The sequence below is a fragment of the Bufo bufo genome, chromosome 7 (genome assembly GCF_905171765.1).
Source record: "Bufo bufo chromosome 7, aBufBuf1.1, whole genome shotgun sequence".
Lineage (NCBI taxonomy): Eukaryota > Metazoa > Chordata > Amphibia > Anura > Bufonidae > Bufo > Bufo bufo.
The window spans coordinates 41,549,775-41,569,467 of NC_053395.1; positions in this window are offsets into that span (position 1 = coordinate 41,549,775).

A 19,693-nucleotide genomic window follows, 5' to 3' on the forward strand; every position below is an offset into this window, starting at 1 on the left:
GTGTGTCAGGCTGACTTCCACTGACTGTAGTGTGCCCACTGCCAGTGCCCACCACTCATACCGGCTGGCACAGGACTTTGCTTAAAAAAGGCATTTAATTTTTACACTTTAATGTAATTTCAGCTGCTTGCCTGCTGCTAGTGTGTGTCAGGCCGACTTCAACTGACTGTAGTGTGCCCACTGCCAGTGCCCACCCCTGTCATCCCGTGTGGCACAGGACTTTGCTTAAAAAAAAGGCACTTCATTTTTACACTTTAATCTAAGGTTAGTTGCCTGCCAGTGTGTGTCAGGCCGACTTCAACTGACTGTAGTGTGCCCACTGCCAGTGCCCACCCCTGTCATCCCGAGTGGCACAGGACTTTGCTTAAAAAATAGGCACTTAATTTTTACACTTTAATCTAAGGTTAGTTGCCTGCCAGTGTGTGTCAGGCTGACTTCCACTGACTGTAGTGTGCCCACTGCCAGTGCCCACCCCTGTCATACCGAGTGGCACAGGACTTTGCTTAAAAAATAGGCACTTAATTTTTACACTTTAATCTAAGGTTAGTTGCCTGCCAGTGTGTGTCAGGCTGACTTCCACTGACTGTAGTGTGCCCACTGCCAGTGCCCACCACTCATACCGGCTGGCACAGGACTTTGCTTAAAAAAGGCATTTAATTTTTACACTTTAATGTAATTTCAGCTGCTTGCCTGCTGCTAGTGTGTGTCAGGCCGACTTCAACTGACTGTAGTGTGCCCACTGCCAGTGCCCACCCCTGTCATACCGAGTGGCACAGGACTTTGCTTAAAAAATAGGCACTTAATTTTTACACTTTAATCTAAGGTTAGTTGCCTGCCAGTGTGTGTCAGGCTGACTTCCACTGACTGTAGTGTGCCCACTGCCAGTGCCCACCACTCATACCGGCTGGCACAGGACTTTGCATAAAAAAGGCATTTAATTTTTACACTTTAGTGTAATTTCAGCTGCTTGCCTGCTGCTAGTGTGTGTCAGGCCGACTTCAACTGACTGTAGTGTGCCCACTGCCAGTGCCAACCACTGATACCGGGTGGCACAGTAGCTTGCCGATAAATAAGGCATTTAATTTTTAGACAGTAGTCTAAATTCAGTTGCTTGCCTGCTGCCAGTGTGTGTCAGGCCCTCTTCCACTGACTGTAGTGTGCCCACTGCCAGTGCCAACCACTCATACCGGGTGGCACAGTAGCTTGCCGATAAATAAGGCATTTAATTTTTACACTTTAGTGTAATTTCAGTTGCTTGCCTGCTGCCAGTGTGTGTCAGGCCCGCTTCTACTGACTGTAGTGTGCCCACTGCCAGTGCCAACCACTGATACCATCTCCCCGTTCGAAAAATCTATTCAATAAATGGCACCCAGATTGGGGACGTTAGAGGGATTAAACTGATGAGAATAGTACTACAGAAAATACCACTCATATCGGGTGTGACAGTAAATTGCACGGCGCAGACGCAGTCACCGTGGATAAAAACAAAGGGGAGGGAGCCAGCGTTTTTTTAACCATCTCCCCGTTCGAAAAATCAATTCAATTGACCTTTCGGGGACCCTTGGTGTTGTACGTGGCTGGGTGGAGGAAGAAACCTTCAATGACATCACCGGGACGTGGCTAGCTTGGTATCCAACCTTGTGCAAATGGGGAGTTTGCGGTTGTGCAAATGAACTGTTTGCGGTGCATTAAAAGGGGAGTTTGGTCTGTCAATGTCTGTGATGCGGGCGTAACCCTTACACTACCTGATCGATACAACATCATACCTGATCGTATACACACACTGGATGTTTTAAAGCACGTTATTCCAAACAATTTAGGAATGTTAGTTGATTTATGCCCTTTATGGATTAAAACCCGACTCTGCGTCCACTACGTAATTTTCCATGGGAGTTTTGCCATAGATCCCCCTCCGGCATGCCACAGTCCAGGTGTTAGACCCCTTGAAACAACTTTCTCATCACTATTGTGGCCAGAAAGAGTCCCTGTGGGTTTTAAAATTCGCCTGTCTATTGAAGTCTATGGCGGTTCGCCCGGTTCGCCAGTTCGCGAACATTTGCGGAAGTTCTCGTTCGCTGTTCGCGAACTGAAAATTTTATGTTCGCGACATCACTAGTCTTCAGGTGAGCTGACCCTGTAAAAGATTTGAGGTGCAGGCCTGTTGGTGAGATGACCTGTAAAAGATTTTAGGTGCCGGCCTGCTGGTGAGCTAACCCTCTAAAAGGTTGGAGGTGAGGGCCTGCAGGTGAGCTGACCCTCTAAAAGGTTGTAGTTGAGGGCCTGCAGGTGAGCTGACCCTGCAAAACAATATATGCAAGGGCCTTCAGGTGAGTTAACCCTGTAAAAGATTGTAGGTGAAGGCCTGCTGGTGAGCTGTTTCTGTAAAACATTATATGTGAGGGCCTGCTGGTGAGCTGACCCTCTAAAAAAATTATATGTGAGGGCCTGTTGGTGAGCTGACCCTGTAAAACATTATATGCGAGGGCCTGTTGGTGAGCTGACCCTCTTAAAAATTATATGCAAGGGCCTGCTGATGAGCTGACCCTGTAAAACATTGTAGGTGAGGGCCTGCTGGTTAGCTGACCCTGTAAAACATTATATGCGAGGGCCTGCTGGTGAGCTGACCCTTTAAAAAATTATATGCGAGGGCCTTCTGGTAAGCTGATCTTCTAAAAAATTATATGCGAGGGCCTGCTGGTGAGCTGACCCTTTAAAAAATTTTTTCAAGGGCCTACTGGTAAGCTGACCCTGTAAAATATTATATGTGAGAGCCTGCTGGTGAGCTTGCCTTGTAAAAGATTTTAGGTGCGGGCCTGCTGGTGAGCTGACCCTCTAAAAGGTTGTAGGTGAGGGCCTGTAGGTGAGCTGACCCTCTAAAACATTATATGCGAGGGTTTTCAGGTGAGCTGACCCTGTAAAAGATTTGAGGTGCAGACCTGTTGTGACCTGACCCTGTAAAAGATTTTAGGTGCGGGCCTGATGGTGAGCTAACCCTCTAAAAGGTTGTGAGGGCCTGCAGGTGAGCTGACCCTGTAAAACATTACATGCAAGGGCCTTCAGGTGAGTTAACCCTGTAAAAGATTGTAGGTGAAGGCCTACTGGTGAGCTGATCCTGTAAAACATTATATGTGAGGGCCTGCTGCTGAGCTGACCCTGTAAAACATTGTAGGTGAGGGCCTGCTGTTTAGCTGACCCTGTAAAACATTATATGCGAGGGCCTGCTGGTGAGCTGACCCTGTAAAAAATTATATGCAAGGGCCTACTGGTAAGCTGACCCTGTAAAATATTATATGCGAGAGCCTGCTGGTGAGCTGACCTTGTAAAAGATTTTAGGTGCAGGCCTGCTGGTGGGCTGACCCTCTAAAAGGTTGTAGGTGAGGGCCTGCAGGTAAGCTGATCCTGTAAAAGATTTGAGGTGCAGGCCTGTTGGTGAGCTGACCCTGTAAAAGATTTTAGGTGCGGGCCAGCTGGTGAGCTGAACCTCTAAAAGGTTGTAGGTGAGGGCCTGCTGGTGAGCTGATCCTGTAAAACATTATATGTGAGGGCCTGCTGGTGAGCTGACCCTCTAAAAAATTATATGCGAGGGCCTGCAAGTGAGCTGACCCTTTAAAAAATTATATGCAAGGGCCTTCTGGTAAGCTGATCCTCTAAAAAATTATATGCGAGGGCCTGCTGGTGAGCTGACCCTTTAAAACATTATATGCGAAGAGCATATATGCGAGGGCATTATATGCAATGAATAAGCATGTGTTGATATGATGGAAGAGGAGAAGGATGAGAAAAGGAAGATTCAACCATATACCCTTGTTTGTGGTGGAAGGGGTGCATGGGAATACAGTGTATTTAGTATATTATAAACAACATATTTAAAGTGCCTTTGTGTTCATCAGCTTTCCTCTGGTGGAGTCGAGAAGTCATGGTCAATCCAGGCCTTGTTCATTTTTATAAGAGTCAACCTGTCAGCATTTTCAGTTGACAGGCGGATACGCTTATCTGTTATAATGCCACCAGCAACACTAAATACCCGCTCAGACAAAATGCTGGCGGCAGGGCAGTCCAGCACCTCCAAGGTGTAGAGCGCCAGTTCGTGCCACATGTCCAGCTTGGACACCCAGTAGTTTTAAGGCACTGAGGGATCACTGAGGGATCACTGACATGGTCTGCTATGTACTCCTTCACCATCTTCCAAAATGTTCCCCTCCTTGTGACACTGGGCCGCGCATCAAGGTGAGGGTGCTGGCGGGGTTGTCATGAAACTGTCCCAGGCTTTGGAGAGTGTTGCCCTGCCTCTGTTGGAACTGCTGTGTGTTCGCCTTGTCTCCCTTCCTCGGTTGGCCAAAGAACTACGGACTCTGCCGCCACCGTTGTCAGATGGAAATTTTCGGAGCAATTTTTCAATAAGGATCTTCTGGTATTGCACCGTTTTGCTCGTCCACCAGAGGAATGAGAGATGAGAAGTTCTCTTTGTAGCGGGGGTCGAGAAGGATGAACAACCAGTAATCTGTGTTGTCTAAAATGCTTATAACGCGCGGATCGTGGGAAAGGCAGCCTAACATGAAGTCAGCCATGTGTGCCAGAGTACCAACAGGCAAGACTTTGCTGTCGTCATCAGAAGGATCACTCTCAATCTCTTCATCCTCTTCCTCCTCTTCTGCCGATCCACGCTGAACAGATGGAATTAAACTTCCATGGGTACTACCCTCTGTAGCGGAGGCAACCATCTCCTGCTCCTCCTCCTCTTCATCGTCCACTGAGGGTGGTCTGGCTATCACCCTGTGTAATGTCTTATTCCATTTCCACCTCTTCCACATGCAAAGCGTCGCCCTTAGTTGTGAGCAGCAAGTGTTTGAGTAGACACAGAAGTGGGATGGTTATGCTGATAATAGCGTTATCGCCGCTCTCCATTTGTGTTGATTCCTCAAAGTTTCTTAAAACAGAGGTCAGACATCCATGCCCACTCCTTGCTTGTAAATAGTGTAAGCTGACTGGAAAGGCGACGACCATGTTGCAGCTGGTATTCCACTACTGCCCTCTGCTGCTCACAAAAGCCGGCCAACATGTGAAACTTGGAGTTCCAGCGCGTGCTCACGTCACACAACAGCTGGTGAGCTGGCAATTTCAAGCACTGCTGCAGCTTTGACAGACTGGCTGAAGCTGTCAATGACTTGCGGAAATGTGCACACACCTTCACCAGTAGCTCAGGCAAATTGGGGTAGTTTTTGAGAAACTGCTGAACCACAAGGTTGAACATGTTGTCTAGGCATGGGATGTGTCTGAGCTTGCCGAGCTCCAAAGCCGCCACCAAGTTACGGCCATTATCAGACACAACCATGCCTGGTTGTAGGTTGAGTGGCGAGAGCCTCAGCTCAGTCTGGTCTCTTATCCCCTGCCACAGCTCTACGGCGGTGTGCTGTTTGTTTCCTAAGCATATCAGCTTCAGTAGGGCCTGTTGACGCTTCCCCACTGCAGTGCTACACTGCTTCCAGCTACCGACTGATGACTGACTGGTGCTGCATTTAAATAATTCGGAGGTGGAAGTGGAGGAGGAGGCGGAGGAGGAGAAGTGGGGTTTGGAGCCACTAGCGTAAGTGCTGGCAGAAACCCAGGGAATGACTCGCTTTTGGCCTCCACAACATTCACCAAGTGTGTCGTCAGGGAAATGTAGTGTCCCTGGCCAAATGCACTTGTCCATGTGTCCGTGGTTAAGTGGACCTTCCCAGTAACTGCGTTGGTCAGGGCACGTGTGATGTTACGGGACACATGTTGTTGTAAGGTGGGCACAGCACACCTTGAAAAATAGTGGCGGCTGGGGACTGCGTAACGCGGGAAGGCCGCAGATATCAGGCTGCGGAAGGCCTCAGTGTCCACAAGCCTTAACGGCAACATTTCTAGAGCCAGTAATTTGGAAAGCTGCGCATTTAGTGCTATGGCCTGTGGGTGGGTGGCTGGGTATTTTTGCTTGCGTTCAAAGGTGTGGGGTAAGGACATTTGAATGCTGCACTGGGACACGGAAGTGGATGTGGTCGTATATGGTGCTTGCGAAGTTCCAGGTGCAGAGCGGTACAGATCATGCTGGTGGTGGTGAGGTTGCTAGTGTTCACGCCCCGACTTATTTTCATATGGCACAGGTTGCAAACTACTATTCTTTTGTTGTCCGCACTTTCCTCAAAAAAGCAGCATACTGTGGAACATCTACACCTTAGCAAGGGAGATTTCCGCAAGGGGGTCCTCCGTGGAACAGTTGCGGGCCTGTTTGGTGTTGCCCGCATTCTCCCTTTTGGCACCCCGCTGCCTCTTCCAGCCTGTTGTGGTGCTGCAGAGCCCTACCCCTCTGTACTGCTGTCCTCGCTTGGCTTTCCACCTTCCCAGGTTGGGTCAGTGACTTCATCGTCCACCACCTCCTCTTCCACTTCCTCACTCTGATCATTCTCCTGATTTGTTGACCTAACCACTACCTCAGTGATTGACAACTGTGTCTCATCCTCTTCATCAGCCTCTTGAGACAGTAATTGCGGTTGACTCATTGGCAACTGTGTCTCATCATCATCCACCTCATTAAACACTAATTGCCGTTCCCCACCGTCATGTTCTTGTGACTGTGGATGCTCAAGAGGTTAGGAATCAGGGTACAAGATCTCATATCCCTCTTCAAGCGTGCTAGGGTGAGAGGGCCAAATCAAATAATGGTGAGGAAAAGAGGTTCTCGGAATATCCGAGTGTGGGATCACTTGTTTGACCAGACTGTACATGGTGGGAGGAAGGAGGATCAGGGTGAGGAATGTGTTGACCAGACTCCGAATCCTGGCTACTGAGACTGGACTTGGTGGAAGACAGAATGGTGCTTAACCGACTGGAAGCATTATCTGCTGCAATCCAACCGACTACCTGCTCGCACTGGGCTGACTTTGCGAGCATTGTCCTGCTCCGCCCTAAAAACTGGGACATGAAGCTAGTTATCGTGGATGATTGTTTTTCTTGTGCTCTGGCAGCAGGCACCATTAGCATCACGGCCACTTCCCCGTCCCTTACTGCTCGCCTTCTTCATTTTAAATGTGATATATGCTTGAAAGTATGTCACACGTACAGTAGTAGGATTTGGACGTGTATGCGGAAAAAGATTTACAAAGATATTTGTGATGAGGAAACGTGATACAGGACAGGTACCACAGGTAATGTCACTGTTCGCAGTGTCTATGGAAAAAGTACACTGGATGTCACTGATATTTTAGGGATGTGCATATTTTACACAGGAGATGTGGCGCGAATAATTTAACTGTCCGCAGCGGACACCGTCTACGGAAAAGTGCACTGGATGTCACTGATATTTTAGGGATTCGCATACTTTACACAGGAGATGCGGCGCAAATAATTTAACTGTCCGCAGCGGCCTATTACACGGTATTTAGAGCAGGATGCGCTAAAAATATATATTGCTGCTGTCACACACAATAGTCCTTAAAAGGACTTTTGGGTCTCTGAAAAGATTTTTGTATAAAAATCTTCCTATTACACTCCCTACACTGTCTGTCCCTTCCTATGCACAGCTCTCCCTAACACTGAGCAATTTAGCTATATAGCACCCGATGACGCGTTCCGGCCAGCCAATCACTGTAATGCCAGTAGCCAACATGGCTACTGGCAGTACAGTGAGGGTAGTACCTCACTGCACATTTATTGGCTGCGTAGCAGCCAAGAAACTTGCGGGAAGGAGACTCGAGCATGGCACTCGAGAACATGCGGTACTCGGCCGAGATGCTCGCGCTGAACAGTTGTTCGGCCTAGCATGCTCGATCAACACTAATGATAACCCTTTAACTCTCAGTTGTTGTTTTTTAATGGGTCACATAGATGTAATGGTCAAGTGTCCACATACTACATCTTTAGATCTACTGACTATAGAAGGTTCAAACTCATTCTTTACAGATATAGAATAATTATTGACTCAATATTGACCCTAGGGTATCATGTTCGAGGGTTGGTACTGCCAGTGATCTAAGATTTATCCACCCTCGACAGGATAGGGGGCAAATGTTTTTGACCAAAATACTCCTATTTCAGACACTCCCAGTAGCGAGACATGGAAGCCTCAAAAGATTTAAAATAGAGAGATGGGGATAAGCATCTGCCAGATACAGTACATCTGTCTCAGCTTATCTTATGGTTGAACACAGAATCAAGCATTTTAAAATCTTGCTTCCCTTAAAGAGGTACAGGTACAGTAGGTTATCCAATGTAATAATGTCTTTGGTAAAGTACTTGAGGAGGTTTACATCTCGCCCAGATTGTCAAGATGGGTGAGATAAAAGAAATTCAGAAAGCTGTATGGTTTCTGCACAGTTTAGTTAGCTGGAACTAGTTTATTCAGAATTAATTTATGAGTTGGATTTTTTTGAATTGTTGGTAGAGGGACGTAGCATTCCATCCCACTCCAGTACAGTTATTCCCCCTAGCCTTAGGTGTTCTCAGGTCAAGCCATTGGAATTGTTACTAGGGAATAAATAGAGGCCTCAGACTTTCAGGCTGGGTCAGATTTTTGAAGCTGGTAGACCTGTCTCCTCTGTCTCCTCTAAAATCTCTTTGTGACTTGTACCTAGCTGAGGTAGATATCCTGTTTAATTAGTACCCAGAATGGCAAGGTCTTTGATTTAATGCTTATGTGTTATTTTTGGTGTTGTGGCCTCACCCAAGTGTACGTAGAATCTGCTGGATGCAAAATAATCTGTAGTGAACTTTTAAAACTGCTGTGTCTGTTGCCGCCGACCCTATTTAGACAAGCAGATCCCTACACCAGACAAAGGTTATACTTCATACATTTCATGGTAAATTATGACAATTGACTGGTGTTCCTTGAGCCAAGCAGAGGACTGTCCACTTAGTATGATTTTGCATCTATGTTTACCTGCATGGTAATCTTTGTTGTTATCATTGTATGAACTGGACATATCAATATGGTCATGTTATGAATCACCTCATAAGAAATGACCCTATTAGCAAATGACTGGCTCCAAAGGCACCACCAAAAAGTGTTTTCTATTGGACTTTTAAGCTCATTAGTGTTGCGGACTCTGCGCTGCTCGAGGGTCATGTGGTGGGTCAGTCCAATCCTGATGATTGTCACATCACCCACTGAAGAGTACCAAACAGCCTTTGGAAGTGACATCAGCACAAGAACTACCAGAAACATTATGGAATGGGTTTTCATGGTCAAGCAGTTACATTATGGAGCAGTGGAAAAATGTTCTCTGGAGTGATGGATTACTTTTCACTATCTGGCAGTCTAATAGAGGAATCTGTGTTGGATTCAGTGCCTAGTGTGGAATGTGGTGCAAGAGGCATAGTAGTATGTGGCTTTTTTTTCAGGATTTTGTCCCTTATTTCCAGGAGAGGCTAAAGTTACGGTAATGCATAGAAAAACACTTTAGACAGGAGCCATGACCTCAGCCCTGTTGAATAGCTTTGGGATTAATTAAAACACTACTTGTAAGCGAGACCTTGTCTCACAAATGTACTTTTCTAATAATATAATAAGCACAAATTTCCAAAGTCACAGGGTCGGACTGGCCCACCAGAGTACCAGAAGATCCTTCAGTGGACCCAAGCTCTGACAATAATGGACCCCTAATAAAACAGGGCCATTAAGGTTCTATACACACAGAAAGTGAACCCTCAGAATCATTTTCTCTGGAGGGCTCAAGGGACTTCAGTCCGATGCTGCATAGACTCACACCAAGGTCATGTGGAAAGTCTTGCCAGGCTAGTGGAGGCCTGAAAAGGGGGTCTAACTTCATATTATAGGGTTAATTTAGTAACACGTTATCCTCTATCCACTGCAATAATTAAATTATTAGGGGTCTTCAGTGAAGCAATGGTTGGGCATGTGCACCACTGCCGCATTTGAACGCTAAGGGACTTATGGAAATGCCAGAGGGTCATCTGATGGGTCAGCGCAATCCTGATAACTTCTTTCGTCTTTTTTTTATTAATCACAGTAACATATGCTAACAATAAATTGCCCCCCAACATTTTCATGCCCCTTTGCAATTAATAACAACTATGAAAGTTTAGGATTCCACGGAATGTATGGATGTGATGCCTGCAGAAATGATATATAATCTGCCGAGAGGCAACATATGGCAAATGGTGATCTATCCCTCACATCATGCAGAGATTAGAGAAAACCAATAAACCTCTCTGTATAATTTGTTTCTTATACTGTATTAATTAAAGAAGATTTATGTTGCGGGTCTGGTTTTGATCACAGAGAAGCCAGCAGAAATACCTCATTCTGTATGCAGTTTTGCAAATTCCTAAAATAATCAATCTCTGTGTTTTTGTTTGTTGCATTGTGCATAAAAGATCTTTACTATTCGTAACATATATCCCGTCCTTTGAAAAGATTTAAAACACATGTATAGCCTCCAACCACCAGAGCAGATTAAAATATTGATGCAATTTGATTCCATATTACAATTGCCTTTTCTGCACTAATGTATGGCACAGGACACAAAGAAGTTGCAAGTCCTCTCTGCTGTTCTTCATGTCTGGATTTACAATTTATGTCTAGTTCTGTGACTGGCACTTTGGATACCATTGAGTGAAACATCATGGCACATCAGTTAGACAGCACATGTCAACACATGACCACCTGTCCATTGCAGGCAGAGGCAAGTGTAGCGCCCTGGGGCAAGGGTACTTTGAACTATGTACATTTTCGGACATTTTACCCTATTGCTATTATGCTAAACCATCAACTCACTACTTTATTGCACTTTGAAGTGTTAACTTACACTGTGATTTATGCTGTTGTGTGCATTTACTGTATGTTGTTTCATATTGTTGATTGTGTAGTTTAGCTCTGCTATTTATGTCTGGAGACTTGTTTATGTCTGGAAAAGCTACTTAGTCATTCCTATAGAATTGCATTGAAACTCTATACAAGTCTATGACAGACTAAAATTATAAAAAAAATTCTGTTTAGGCTGTGATTCTCCACTCCACCACAGCTATAAACTGTATATATGGAGAGCAGGTAGAGCCCTTAGTGCTTAGTAGGAGAGACTTTGACAGACAGCATGAGTGACCAGAATAAGACACTGAGACGGAGGTACTCTGCCACAGGTCCTGGGTTACCAGCCCTCTGACGAGGGAGCCAGCCTATGACTGAGCCACAGACCTTGAATCTTGAGCCTTTGGCCAGGGAGTCAGCCTTCTGAGAGAGAGAGAGAGAGAGAGAGAGACAGCTAGCTCAGGCCTTTCAACAGCATTAAACTTTTTTATGCCTGGGAGAAGACTGGAGAAGCCAGTTAAATGTCTTGTGTGTATTGTTTTGCACCTGAGTTCCTCCAGTAAAGAAGCACACTGGTTTACTACTGGATTTATTTCCCATTGGGGTGCACTACGCCTTACCATCCCTTCTACAGAACAGCAACATGTGATGACCTATCCTCAGGGTTAGGGTTAGCCTCCTTGCAGATTACCAAGCACAGCACCATATTTTGGATAGTGGCTGTTCTTGGTATTGCAATTCAGCCCCATTCACTTGGATGGGACTGAGCTGAACCTAGCCCATGTGACCGATAAACATGATGTCACTGGCTGTCATGGTCTTACCTGCTTGCTGCTCTCCTTCGTTTGACATGTGCTGGCGGCCATCTTGGGTCCTGGGTTTCTTGTAGCCTTCCACCCTGCGGCTCCTCCTTCCCCTGGGAGGAGCTGGATGCCTAGCTCATATATATAGGAGGTCTGTGGCTTCAGTTCCTTGCTTGGTCCTCTTGTGTTCACATGCTTCTAAGACTGCTGCTGCTTCTGGTTCCTGATCCTGGCTTCGTCTGACTACCCTGCTGGTTCCTGATCCTGGCTTCGTCTGACTACCCTGCTGGTTCCTGATCCTGGCTTCGTCTGACTACCCTGCTGGTTCCTGATCCTGGCTTCGTCTGACTACCCTTCTGGTTCCTGACCTCTGGCTTCGCAAAGACTCTGCTCGGTTTCACCATCCGTTTGGACTTTTGCTTTACAGCTTTATTTTCAATAAAGCCTTCTTATTTTCACTTATCTCTTGTTGTACGTCTGGTTCATGGTTCCGTGACATTAGGACCAAGCCATGAATTCTGACGGTACAGGGCCATCCTCGCTACCCACGCTGGTTGCCAGACTTGATCAGCAGGATCACCTGTTGGGTCGGTTCGCTGTGGCGTTGCAAACCCTGCTTGAACGCACGGCTCATTTCGCTCCCGTTGCCGATGGGTCGGTTGTCGCTCCTGGGCTCGCTCCTACTGCCGCTCCGGTTGTTGCGCCAGAGTCTACCCCGACACCTGTTGTTGCGCCTGCGGTGTTTCGGGGTATGACCGGTTCTGCCCCTCTTCCACAGCGCTTTGGGGGAGAGCCAACTCAGTGCCGAGGTTTCCTTAACCAGGTGGGCATTTATTTCGAGTTGCTGCCACATGCCTTTCCTACTGAGAGATCAAAGGTGGGCTTCTTGATCTCGCTGCTCTCGGACAAGGCCTTGGCCTGGGCCAGCCCTTTATGGGAGAACAACAATCCGGTGGTTGCCGAGTTTTCCGGTTTTGTTGCTTCTCTTCGGAAGGTATTCGATGTGCCGGCTCGTGCTGCCTCTGCTGCGAGGCTCCTTATGTCCATCAGACAGGGTTCACGATCCGTAGCTGAATACGCTATTGAGTTTCGTACCCTGGCAGCAGAGGTGGGCTGGAATAATGAGGCTCTGGTCGCTGCTTTCTCTCATGGTCTCTCGGATGCCTTGAAGGATGAGGTTGCAGCTAAGGACCTACCAGTTGAGCTCGAGTCTCTTATTTCTTTCCTGATTTTGATTGACACCAGACTCAGGGAGAGACCTTCCTTTAAGGAGAACCTGCGGAGGTCTTCTAACAGATTGGTGCCTACGTTTGCTGTCCCACCCGTGCCTCCCTCTCCTCCCACGCCTCCTGGGGATGACTTGTCTGGGGGTGAACCCATGCAGCTGGGGTTTGCTCGCCTGTCCGAGGGGGAGAGGGCACTCCGGAGACGCGAGGGCCGATGCATGTACTGTGGTCTCGGTGGGCATTTTCGGTTGGCATGTCCGAACCGTCCGGGAAACGCTCGTACCCTGAGATCCTGTCGGGGGCAGATCTTGGGTGGAGTCTCCTCGTCCCCGGTTTCCCGTGTTGACAAACCACTGATCACTGTTGTCCTCTCCTGGGTCGGGGGCTCGGTGACGACCCAGGCGTTGGTGGACTCTGGTGCTGGTGGTTTGTTCATTGATAGTGTGTTCGCTGCCGCCAATTCCATTCCTCTGCAGGCTCGAGGTTCCCCACTGGCTCTTGAGGCGATAGACGGCAGACCCCTTCTGCCGCCACACGTGACTCATGAGACCCTTCCAGTGGGGATAGCCATTGGTGCCGTTCACAGAGAGTCGGTCTGCCTCCAGGTTATTTCGTCTCCACACTACTCGGTGGTCTTGGGGTACCCCTGGCTCCAGAAGCATAATCCGACTTTCGATTGGAGATCGGTCGAGATCCTCTCGTGGTCACCGCAGTGTGGGGCTAGTTGCATCCATGGGTCTGTCAAGTTGCTGTGTACTTCCTCGGACTCTCTGTTGCCTCCTGAATACGAGGAGTACCGGGATGTATTCGATAAGGTGCGCGCGGTTGCCCTACCTCCGCACCGCCCATACGATTGTGCCATAGAGTTACAATCTGGTGCCGTTCCTCCTCGTGGCAAAGTCTATCCACTGTCGGTAGCGGAGAATGAGGCCATGGAGGAGTACGTGAGGGAGGCGCTTTCACGCGGACACATTCGCAAATCTTCGTCCCCGGCAGGGGCTGGATTTTTCTTTGTGAAAAAGAAGGGCGGTGAGTTGAGGCCTTGCATCGATTACAGGGGTCTCAATCGCATCACGATCAAGAACGCTTACCCGATACCCTTGATTTCCGAGCTGTTCGATCGCCTTAAAGGGGCCACGGTCTTTACCAAACTCGACCTGAGGGCGGCATATAACCTGGTAAGGATCAAGACGGGCGATGAGTGGAAGACCGCGTTTAACACCAGGACCGGTCATTACGAATCCTTGGTTATGCCCTTTGGGTTGTGCAATGCGCCCGCAGTCTTTCAGGAATTCATCAACGATGTTTTCCGTGACCTGTTGCAGCAGTGTGTGGTAGTCTATTTGGATGACATCTTGGTATATTCTGAATCCATGGAGGCCCACATTCTGGATGTCAGACGAGTGTTGCAACGGTTACGAGAGAACAAGCTGTTCGGTAAGCTTGAGAAATGCGAATTTCACCGATCCCAGGTAACCTTCTTAGGTTACATCATTTCCGCTGAGGGGTTCTCCATGGATCCTGAGAAGGTTTCGGCTGTCTTACAGTGGCCCCAGCCCAGTGGTCTTCGTTCCCTGCAGCGCTTTTTGGGCTTCGCCAATTATTATCGGAAGTTCATCAGGGACTTTTCCATGCTGGCCAAGCCTCTCACGGATCTGACCAGGAAGGGCAGTAATTCCCAGGTCTGGCCGCTCGAGGCCATCCGAGCTTTTGAGGCCCTAAAGTCCGCCTTTGTGTCGGCTCCGATTCTGTCGCATCCCAACCCTGGGTTGCCCTTTGTCCTCGAGGTGGACGCGTCTGAGACGGGAGTAGGCGCCCTTCTGTCTCAGCGTAGAACACCAGAGGGTCCTCTGCTTCCTTGTGGGTTTTACTCCCGGAAACTGTCTTCCGCGGAGTGCAACTATCAGATTGGTGACAGGGAGTTATTGGCCATCGTGCAGGCCCTTAAAGAATGGAGGCACTTGCTCGAGGGTTCGGTGGTTCCGGTTCTCATCCTGACGGACCACAAGAATCTGACCTACCTTTCTGAGGCCAAGAGATTGACACCACGTCAGGCCAGATGGGCTCTGTTCTTGTCACGTTTTAATTACGTGGTCTCCTACCTACCCGGTTCCAAGAACATCAGGGCGGATGCCTTATCACGGCAGTACTCCGAGCTGTCCAGGGAGGAGTCGATTCCGACTTCGGTCATACCTCCGAATCAGATCCTGGCCGCCATTCGCACCAGCCTGACCTCTCCCCTGGGTGAGCAGATTTTGGCGGCTCAATCTGGTGCTCCCTCTGGGAGACCCAACGGCAGATGTTTTGTGCCTGAGGAGTTGCGCACTCGGTTGTTGCGAACCTACCATAACTCCAAGACCGCGGGGCATCCTGGAAAGAATCAGCTGTCCTGGGCTGTTTCACGTCTGTTCTGGTGGCCTTCCCTACGTTCCGACATCGCCGCATATGTAGCGGCATGCTCCGTTTGTGCCCAGAGTAAGTCCCCTCGGCACCTTCCGTTGGGCCTTCTGCAACCCATAGCCACCGGGGAGCGCCCATGGTCACACCTGGGGATGGATTTCATTGTGGACCTCCCTGCATCCCGAGGCCATACGGTCATTCTCATGATTGTGGATCGGTTTTCCAAAATGTGCCACTGTGTTCCTCTCAAGAAGTTACCCTCTGCACAAGAGTTGGCCACGATTTTTGCCAGGGAGGTCTTCCGGTTGCACGGTTTGCCTAAGGAGATTGTGTCGGATCGGGGGAGTCAGTTTGTGTCCAGGTTCTGGCGCGCCTTTTGCTCCCAGTTGGGGATTCATCTCTCCTTCTCCTCGGCCTACCACCCTCAGTCCAATGGGGCCGCAGAACGATCCAATCAGGCCTTGGAGCAATTCCTTCGTTGCTATGTCTCCGATCACCAAGACAATTGGGTTGACCTCCTGCCTTGGGCTGAGTTTGCCAGGAACACGGCGGTGAACTCTTCCTCTGGGACGTCTCCCTTCATGGCCAATTATGGGTTCCAACCTGCCGTGTTACCGGAGGTATTCTCTCCCCAGGATATTCCGGCTGTGGAGGATCACCTTTCCGTCCTACGTGCTTCTTGGGTACAGATCCAGAAGTCCCTTGAGGTCTCTGCGCAGCGCCAGAGATTCCAGGCTGATCGCAGACGAGCGCCTGCTCCTTCCTACCAGGTCGGAGACCGTGTATGGTTGTCCACCCGCAACCTCAACCTTCGAGTGCCCACTCCCAAGCTGGCGCCTCGCTTTGTTGGTCCCTTCCGAGTGCTTCGCAGGGTAAACCCGGTAGCCTATGCCCTTGCGCTTCCTCCTGGCATGCGGATCTCCAACGTGTTTCATGTCTCCCTGTTGAAGCCACTGGTGTGTAATCGTTTCACTTCCTCGGTTCCTCGGCCTCGTCCGGTCCAAGTGGGCAATCGTGAGGAATATGAGGTGAGCAATATCCTGGACTCACGCCTGGTCCGCGGTCGGTTGCAGTTTTTGGTCCATTGGCGTGGTTATGGTCCAGAGGAGCGTTCCTGGGTTCCCTCCGCAGATGTCCATGCTCCTGCCTTGCTCCGAGCCTTCCACGCACGCTTCCCTCAGAAACCGTTTTGTGCTCCGCGGAGGAGGGGCCCTTGAGGGGGAGGTACTGTCATGGTCTTACCTGCTTGCTGCTCTCCTTCGTTTGACATGTGCTGGCGGCCATCTTGGGTCCTGGGTTTCTTGTAGCCTTCCACCCTGCGGCTCCTCCTTCCCCTGGGAGGAGCTGGATGCCTAGCTCATATATATAGGAGGTCTGTGGCTTCAGTTCCTTGCTTGGTCCTCTTGTGTTCACATGCTTCTAAGACTGCTGCTGCTTCTGGTTCCTGATCCTGGCTTCGTCTGACTACCCTGCTGGTTCCTGATCCTGGCTTCGTCTGACTACCCTGCTGGTTCCTGATCCTGGCTTCGTCTGACTACCCTGCTGGTTCCTGATCCTGGCTTCGTCTGACTACCCTTCTGGTTCCTGACCTCTGGCTTCGCAAAGACTCTGCTCGGTTTCACCATCCGTTTGGACTTTTGCTTTACAGCTTTATTTTCAATAAAGCCTTCTTATTTTCACTTATCTCTTGTTGTACGTCTGGTTCATGGTTCCGTGACACTGGCCTAGGAAAACGCCCCGACACTTATTGAGCTTGCAGTCTTTTCAAACAGCTGATTTGCGGGAGTGCCAAGAGTCGGACCCCCACCGATCAAATGCTGATGATCTGATTACGTATTCTGAGGATATTAACCACTCAGACAACCCTTCAAGTGTATACAATTAATCCTTTTAGTTAAGCATATTGGGGCACATTTATTAAGACCAGCGATTTAGAGGCCAATCTTAATTGTGCCTGCAATTGCTAGAGGAAGCGGCAAAGTTCTGTAATGGCACAAGACCTCTACATACCGGTAACTTTTGTTGCTTCCTCCAGCAGGACGTGCAACAATTTAAAATCTATTTCAGTTCTCTCCCTGGCGTAGATTTATGTCTTTTTTGCACGCCAAAAACTGGCATACAAAATGATGAATGAAATGGGCCTGCTGGCCCGTCCTCTTCCTTGCCCACACCACACCCCTTTTTTAAGACCTGTAGGGAAAGTAGCGTGATTGTGGAAAAGTCAAAGATTTAGTGCAAAATGGTCTGTGACAAAATCTGCAACTGATATACTCCACAAACACGGCATATATCACTACATAAATGGGCCCTATTGTGCTTAGGACATTGTGTACCTGAGAAGGGGACTGGTGGGTCATGTGCCTCAAGTGCTGAAGTGACTTTGATTTAGAATAAGGGGTTGGGTCAGCACAACCTGCCTGTAGGTGCAGATCGCTATGGCGAAATACATATACAAACGGAAAATGCAAATGTGATCGCACACTACATCCAGCACTCTGCCCTCCATGCTGGATGAGACATTGGTTTATATTTTGGCCAAAGCATAGTAAGCCACTCACCGCGTCAAGGCTGTCTCATGAGTGGTCCCTAACTCTTGTTCCTACCTGTTCATGGGCCATGACAGCCACATAAAATCCAGGGAATGCAGGTCAGCATGCAAGCCAAGTACACTTTGCTTGTAACCCCGTCCGGTGCCATTACAGCTTTCATCGGATCCAGGGATGCAAGTACCAACATGCATGCTGAACCCACCATATACTTCTCCTGGAGCCAAATGGCTAATGGTAGGTTCTATACAAGCAGACTCAGTTTTATACTGACTTTAAAACCAGCCTCAAGGACAGATTAACTGGTCAGGTGTGCAATGACTCCAAGGAGATCGCCACGCCTCCAATATATACTACAAAGAAAAGAATAAGGGGTTGGGTCAGCACAACCTGCCTGTAGGTGCAGATCGCTATGGCGAAATACATATACAAACGGAAAATGCAAATGTGATCGCACACTACATCCAGCACTCTGCCCTCCATGCTGGATGAGACATTGGTTTATATTTTGGCCAAAGCATAGTAAGCCACTCACCGCGTCAAGGCTGTCTCATGAGTGGTCCCTAACTCTTGTTCCTACCTGTTCATGGGCCATGACAGCCACATAAAATCCAGGGAATGCAGGTCAGCATGCAAGCCAAGTACACTTTGCTTGTAACCCCGTCCGGTGCCATTACAGCTTTCATCGGATCCAGGGATGCAAGTACCAACATGCATGCTGAACCCACCATATACTTCTCCTGGAGCCAAATGGCTAATAGTAGGTTCTAAACAAGCAGACTCAGTTTTATACTGACTTTAAAACCAGCCTCAAGGACAGATTAACTGGTCAGGTGTGCAATGACTCCAAGGAGATCGCCACGCCTCCAATATATACTACAAAGAAAAGAATAAGGGGTTGGGTCAGCACAACCTGCCTGTAGGTGCAGATCGCTATGGCGAAATACATATACAAACAGAAAATGCAAATGTGATCGCACACTACATCCAGCACTCTGCCCTCCATGCTGGATGAGACATTGGTTTATATTTTGGCCAAAGCATAGTAAGCCACTCACCGCGTCAAGGCTGTCTCATGAGTGGTCCCTAACTCTTGTTCCTACCTGTTCATGGGCCATGACAGCCACATAAAATCCAGGGAATGCAGGTCAGCATGCAAGCCAAGTACACTTTGCTTGTAACCCCGTCCGGTGCCATTACAGCTTTCATCGGATCCAGGGATGCAAGTACCAACATGCATGCTGAACCCACCATATACTTCTCCTGGAGCCAAATGGCTAATGGTAGGTTCTATACAAGCAGACTCAGTTTTATACTGACTTTAAAACCAGCCTCAAGGACAGATTAACTGGTCAGGTGTGCAATGACTCCAAGGAGATCGCCACGCCTCCAATATATACTACAAAGAAAAGAATAAGGGGTTGGGTCAGCACAACCTGCCTGTAGGTGCAGATCGCTATGGCGAAATACATATACAAACGGAAAATGCAAATGTGATCGCACACTACATCCAGCACTCTGCCCTCCATGCTGGATGAGACATTGGTTTATATTTTGGCCAAAGCATAGTAAGCCACTCACCGCGTCAAGGCTGTCTCATGAGTGGTCCCTAACTCTTGTTCCTACCTGTTCATGGGCCATGACAGCCACATAAAATCCAGGGAATGCAGGTCAGCATGCAAGCCAAGTACACTTTGCTTGTAACCCCGTCCGGTGCCATTACAGCTTTCATCGGATCCAGGGATGCAAGTACCAACATGCATGCTGAACCCACCATATACTTCTCCTGGAGCCAAATGGCTAATGGTAGGTTCTATACAAGCAGACTCAGTTTTATACTGACTTTAAAACCAGCCTCAAGGACAGATTAACTGGTCAGGTGTGCAATGACTCCAAGGAGATCGCCACGCCTCCAATATATACTACAAAGAA